The sequence below is a fragment of the Cyrtonyx montezumae genome, unplaced genomic scaffold (assembly GCF_038088225.1).
Source record: "Cyrtonyx montezumae isolate F1298 unplaced genomic scaffold, pur_monq_1.0 scaffold_10, whole genome shotgun sequence".
NCBI lineage: Eukaryota > Metazoa > Chordata > Aves > Galliformes > Odontophoridae > Cyrtonyx > Cyrtonyx montezumae.
Genome location: NW_027071826.1, coordinates 58,267,848 through 58,275,180, shown reverse-complemented (window position 1 = coordinate 58,275,180; position 7,333 = coordinate 58,267,848).

Below are 7,333 nucleotides of genomic sequence, written 5' to 3'. Positions count from 1 at the left end.
GAAGCTCAGGAGGATCATCCCCCCGTTTCCCTCCACGCTCTGCTGCTGACCTATTAAAGCCTGCACTTGCTCGTTAGCTCTTCTCTCAGCTCCACAGCCTCAGGGCCTAGAGCTGCTGCAGCTCCCAGCAGCTCCCCACATCTCCCCCCAGCTGCAGATTTCAGGACCTGCCAAACATTCCCCTGTCACCCTCGCAGGAAGGCTTTGCTGTTTTGCTGGCTATAACAGGACCCACCGATCTATTTGCACTGCAGATGCACGGTGCGTGACCTGGTGCTTTAGCTTCTCCGCCACTGTGAGTCAGTGCTGCGAGGTCTGCAGGCGCTGCTATCTCCCTGTAATCCTGTTGCACTGCCTGTGCTGTGCCTCGGGCTTCACTGGCTCGTGGAGCAGCCTGCATTGGCACAGGTTGACGGGGCCACGAGCTTTGTGGATTACAAGGGGAGAGGTCAGAGGTCACATCACTTTCTTCTCCAAAAGGCTGGGACAGAAAATCAGCTGTGGAAGGTCAGAGACGAGGAAGCAGAGCACCATCCCTCTCAGTGTGGAGGAAAAAGGACGACGGGTCAGCCTTGCAGCCATAGCCCTGGGAGCATCGCAGAGAGGTGCCATTTGTATCCTACGAGGAGTCACCCAGGCTCACAACTGGCTTCACATCTGCATACGTATTATATTTTACGTTTTTACATGCTTAGACAGTCTTCTAGAGCAAGACTCTTTATAAATGAAAGAGCCCGATTTTACTTGTCAGGACACAAGCTTAGATGGAACCGAGGTAGCTTTGAGTTGGTGTGAACCTCTGCTGCCTACAATTTTAATGAAAAAACTGGGGTACTTCCCAGTCTTCCTCTTCACCAGTTTGGTCCCAGCAGTCCTACGCTCTTTGAAGCCAAATTTACCAGTAAAAGCAACGCATCTCTAATTTTCCCCCTTCAGCACGCGGCCCTTTATTAAAACGTTTCGCTGCTCCTTCCCCTGCCCACTGCTCCCTTCTCACCTGGAGAGCTGCACAGGGTAATAGAAATAATTACATGCACTCACACCACCTACAGCTGCTGCACTGCACGCTGCTCATTCCGATCCCGTCTGCCCGTCCCACGGCAGCCAGCACCAGCAAGCAACAAGTGCTGCAGGGTACACTACTACACGCTTGCATTGCAGCCTGCTTATCTCATCTACGTGCACAGCAAATGGCCATTCCGTGCTCCAGAGCACAGCCGAGCACATTTCAGACACAAACTGCTGACCCCTCCTCTTTCCTCACCCTGCCCAACGCGTCAGGACGGCACCAGTGCCTCACCTCCTGCCGCAGTATCAGCACACCATCTCTACTGCAGCAAATGCTATGGGAGAAGCAAGCTTCTCAACATTTTACTATGACGACAGACAAGGTGGGGTACTTCTAATCCAAAGAACAAAGGGCTGTTAAGGAAGAACGTATCCCACTATAAGCAAGCTTCCAGGACAAGCCTATTAACCGAGGTACAGTAACTGATGCATTCAGGGAATCCCAGTAAGAATTAAGACAACGTGATTCAGAGCTGGATCTTGTTGCACTTCCATTAGGGGCTGCAGGCCCTCTTCTCTTCCAAGGCTCTCGAAATCCAGAGCAAACCGGCCGAGGAAGCACAAAACTATGCCAACAGTTGGGACAAAGGGGTCACTGGGAGAAAGGGTGTGTTGCACGTTCACCAAACGTCAGCCACTGGGAGGAAGCACGAGATAGAAATCAAGTCTGCAAGCCTCTTAGTCAGCACATGAGATTAGCCAGGACTAGAGGTGGGAAGGGAGCAATCCGGAGGCAGTTTCGCTTTAAATAAGCACCTACAGGTTGGCTACCTTTCCCCAGAGCTTTGGCATTCAGAGGTGGACAGAAAATGTTGACAGAATGTTGACAGCACGATCTGGCTTGCTTGCCTATGCACTAGGGCTACCTCCTGCTTACTGCACATCGCTGACTCTGTGAAGGCAGCATTCTGGACATCCCAACAGGGCCAGGCCTTACTTGCACTCCCACCCCATAAGATTATTAGGGGGGATGCTTAGAAGCCCACAGGATTTACAGTTTAATCCAGTTTCCATCCTTTTGGCCCAGTTCAAACAAAAAAAAAACACCCAAACACGCCAGAGCTGAAGAACCAGAAGTTGGTTTAACAAGTCCACCACCTCTGCCAGAGGAGCGTGCAGTGTTACAGATCTGCCCTGCAATGGCAGCACTGTGGCACGAAGTCAGCACAGCCCATCCTTGCGCAGATCCACCAGGTCACCTTGGGAAAGTCATTTTGCACACCAGCAAAACAGCTGTGACAATGCTCCCCCAGAAGACAGGCAGCTTAATCCGTTGTTTTGCTGCGATCCTTAAAGATGCTATAGAAATGCAGATTGAAATCCCTGGCTGACATAAGAGGAATACAGACCTCAGCTTCTGCTCGGAATAACTAGGTCAGCGAGCTGGTGCAGAAGTATTAACCAGAATTCAGAGAATTCCTCGTGGCTAAAATAATGGCAGCCAAAGCCTAATGTCGTTTGCCGTTATTAGTCTCCCTCTGGGTACGTTTGAGCCCGACTCTCCGAGGCCCTGAATAATTGGAGGGCTGCAGTTTATACGCCTGTCAGAACCCAGACACACGGCTCCGTGGGCTCCCGTCCCATTTGCTGCCCTGTGGAGGCAGGAAACAACTGCCCGTGCTCACAGTGCAGCCTTAAAGAGCTGAACGCTGTCAATCCTTTGCCGGGGCACCGTGGCCCTCCTCTCAGCAACGGCCACCCCACTGCAAGCACAGGGGGACGGCTTTGTGCTGCAGCGTGGGTAGCCCACTTGGGAGGAAGGTTGCCAGAGGCAGAGGGCAGCTGCTGGAATGGAAGGTGAGGAAAAGAAGAGGGCAAAGGCTGACCAGTGCAGCAGGGATGAGTCTCCAGTTTTGGCACAACCCCTTCCAGTTGCTGAGGCTGGGTCAAGCCACTCATTCCTACTGCAGCTGGCTTCCCCTCCTTGTGCAGCTATCAGTACAGCTGAAAGGAAAGCAACGACGTGTTTCAGGAGCGGAGGAGGGGGGTGAAGGGTTAGGCCGGGTTGATTAATTTTACAATTAATATCTAATTTATTTTTAACCTCAGTGGCCTGGCACACAGCTCAGCCACGCAGTCATGCCACCACGGCTCAGAAGCCAGCAACCCGTCGTGCTGGAACTGGACCTTCTTGTTCTGCATGCAACTGCTACAACAGAGAAAAGATAAGTCAAACGCTCCCTCCCCCAAGACTGATTTTTGGCCTTTCCTGCTAGAAACTACGTCACTGATGGAGGCACACACCTAACACCGGTGGGCTGGTACGCAGTCTGAACTACCTGTACTTGGTACATTTAGGCTTTATATGCTTTTATTTATGGTCCCAGTGCTCTGCAACAGCACCTAGGTTTGCGATCAGGTTTTCCACACCCTTCATTACACGCTCAGGAGCTCTGCTCGCTGCAAATTAATTAAGTGCATACCCAAACTGGGCAGCTCACTTGCATGAGCTGCTCAAAAATGACTTGGCCAGAGGTTGCTTTTTTGTTTTCACGTGGTTTGTGCGGCGCAGAGAGAAAAGTCAGATGTCTAGAGGGCCATCAGCAAGACAGCAGATACTACAGACAGCCGAAGCAACCAAGCTGACTCGGATTACATCAACTGATTACGAGTCCTAGGTTTAGACCAGCAGTATTTCTAACTCACTTCAAACACACTGATGGAAGAGGAGCGTGAGCACCTCCACGACGCACGTAACTTGGCATTGCCTGCTAAAGCAGAGGGGCTCAATCTCCCACCCCTGTGCTGAGGTCTGAGAGCCCTGAAGAGCACGAGCTCTAACAGCTTTCAGTCCCTCCTGACTTGAAACACATTTCATCTCCTCAGCAGTGATGAGTCTATCCTGCTACTATTCCTTCGGGCACTCGTGTACATGCCCAATTTATTATTATATTAGCTTAATTTTGTCTCCATCATTCCTCTGAGAGAAATTACTCATGTCCTGCTATTATTTATTTTACTACACAGAGTCTGTTTCGTTAGCAGGAGTTTTAATTAAACACCAATGCTCCTCTTCAATTAGGATCACCTTTCTCACTGATCACACTGAGCTGTGTGTTCTCTAGCACTGTTGTGCACTCCCTCGTATTTGCCTCCTCCACCTTCACAAAGCCACCTTCTCCCTCCACAGTCCTACCCACAGAAAGCAATACGAGATTTTACCAAACGATGGATATCAGTGAGCTTAAACTGATGCCAAGTGACACTTGCCAGGAGCAGCTGCATCTTCTATACCCCTAAGCCACACTGCCTGCTGCCCTGCCCCGCAGCACGTTGCTCCTCCTGTCCCTCTTTGGTTTCCCTTCTCTGCCGCTTTGCTCGCACACCCACTGCTTACAGCGGTATTTCTTCCCCTGATGCTGAGTCTGTGATCTCCAAACGTGCTGCCGAGGGTTGGAAGGAGGGCTTTCATTGGGAGATCACAGTTCAGCAAGTCCACGTGCTGCTAAACACCTCTTTGCAGTTTTTGTTGTCCCTGGATAATGGATTAGATCGCAATGCGTTCTAGACTCCAAGCACACAGCATCCTTGGAAGCTGCCCTAGATTAATGTGTTAAGAGTTATTCATTAACGATCCCCAAGCGTCAGAGGCAGAATAGATGACTCCTGACTGTGGAGTTGGCAGACGTTGCCTCTCAACTATTTCTACAAAGCGAATCCAACTGCAGCCACAGCATCCAAACTGCACAAACTGCTCCTGCACCTGGCAAAACCAACCGAAGAGACAGCACCGCGTTACGCAAGGACTGCTGGCACCAAACACCCTCCTGGCCGATCGCCTTGCCTGAATACCGGGCGCCGGTGCCCTTCCTTCCCCAGGCAATCTCACCTAACCACTCTGCAGTCTCAACAGAGCCCAGCTTCCCCAAGGAGCTTTCCACTGCTTTCTGGCCTCTCCGCAGTTTTCAACGGTGATGAACTGGTTGTTCAGGTGTAGTTTAAATAGATGCTTAATAATAATGATAAAAACAAAAAAATCTATCTCCCTGTTCTTGTTTCAGTAGTATTTCTTCAAACCAAACCTGATAAGAGACTTGGAGGTCACCATCCCGAGACGGGAACCACCTTCATTTTGCTTCTGACTACACAAAAAAAAAAAAGCCAACGTCTGAAGCAAATAACGAGGTGAATGAACCGTAAACTCGGATCTATTTACTTAATCGTAGTTGCTTTCACGCTGTTCTTACAACCGTTCATCGTTCAACCGTTTGAGTACGCGGTTTAGGACAATCAACGGTATTTATCACCCACCTATGGGCAGGCTAAAGGCAGTGCTAAAAAACCAACCAAACAACACAACAAAAAGCCCCCCCTCCCATTTCTGCGGCTCTAAGACCTCACAAAATCAGCCTTCGTTGGCTCCTGGACATTTCCAGTCTGAAAAGGGTGTGCCAGAAACACCAAAGATGGATCGCGGTTCTACGGAGGGGGGAAGGTAAGCAGATTTCAGAAGTCACCTCGAGTTTCAGCGCTTAGAAGAGCGGACCCCGTCGCCCCTTCCACCTCCCAGAGTAGCAGCCTTACCTGGAAAATAAGATCTCCGAGAAATACTTCTGGAGTGAACGCAGTCCCTTCCTTCCTTCTGACTACAGGTTGCTGCTTGTCTCAGACACGGGAAACATCCCTCGCTTCAGGCAATTTCATCTCCGAGCTTCTTCAGAAGATCCCAGGTCCAGCCTCATACGCATGCAAACACGCGGAGCTCGCAGCTGCTTACTCACCGGCATCACCCCGATGCCAGCTGCCTGCAGGAGGAGCAGGGTGCCAGACTCCCCCTCTTCCTGGCAGCCAGCAGAGGTGTTAGAAGAACACACCGAAGGTAAAAACAACCTCGCAGGAGAGCGCAGTGATAAATTGCACTTGAAGCCGACGAGACCTCAGCGCGGACGCGCACCGGGCTCTGTAATGCAGTGAATCAGTGCTTTCCGGGACCTTTCTTTTTTAATTCATCGTGGGCTGATGCTGTGATCTCAGCCAAGAGGATGGGACTGGGCGGTGACTGACATTTTACACAAAAGGCAAGAGCAAGATGCTAATCAGCTTGCACATCTCCCCTCTGCTAAGCCTTGAAATCGCGGGCTGCGAAACTCGCTTCATTCCGGGGTGAGGAGGGAGTTAACAGACCCAACTAAGCCTCAGGATTGAGATCAGTGATTGAAGACACCTCTAGAGGGATAAGGTGCAGAGCACGACCGGCAAACACAGCACGATTGCATCGCTCAGGCAAACCAGTGTGTTACTCTTAGCTTTCTCCTTTCCCTGCCTGGCTACAGGAGCTCTCTGGGTTTTGTGCTGATCTTGCCTAACTGTCCCAAATCCACATCGTGCCACTTCGAACTCACAACGCGATATCATCTTGACGCTTCTCATCTCGACACTCCTGCAGGCTAGATTTCAGCAACCCAGCTCACAGCACTCTGCAAAAGCAGGGAGGTAAAGCGAGCTAGGGCTTCGGGCTCCATAGGGATGTAAATTAGGACAGATTTCTTAAGCCAGCTGGAGCAATGGCAGTTCACACTGACTGAAACGCCCCGCACCTAACTGTGGGTCTCACCACTCGAGGCCCAAGGGGAACACAGCAGAATCCCATTCCCTCATCAAGAAAGGAGTGGGATAGCTTCCCCCCCCAGCACGCTCAGTTTAGAAGTCAGCAGAAATGCCAGTGAAGCAATTAGGTGCTTTCCACAGGTAGCCTGATTAAGAAACCAGTTATTTACTGTTTCCTTGCATGGCAGTTGCTTTAGTGGTTCCTGGACAGCATTCACAAGGGAAAAGCTTTTATTTTTTTAAAGAAAGATAAAGATGTTGCATCCAAGAGCCACTTTTTTCTTGTTGCTGCTCTGTTTTGCTTTTAGAGTTGGCTTCTATTTTCTCACCTGGATAACCTGCAAGCACATCTCTGTGAACATTAGGTAAGAAAGCCCGCTGCAAATTCTCTCCTCAGAGCCTGGGGGAAAACACAAGCTGAAAAACAAACAGAAAAGATGGGAGGGGGGGGAGAAATAACTCAGGAGTGAGTCAGTCGTGCTGCTCCTGTTTAGTCACCTGTAGTGCTTCTCTCCAGCTGCACCGGAGATGAAGAATAGGAGATGAAGAATAGGAAGCCTGCCTGCCTTCCACCCACCTCCTCCTGACAAGAGGAGAAGGGGCAGAGCTTTAGGAGGTAATCGTTACAGATGCAAGCTTGCCAGAGATGCCTGTTTGCTCATGTTTCCCACCCCCCTCCTGTCAGCCCCTGCACTAGTTCTCAATTAAATCATCTTGA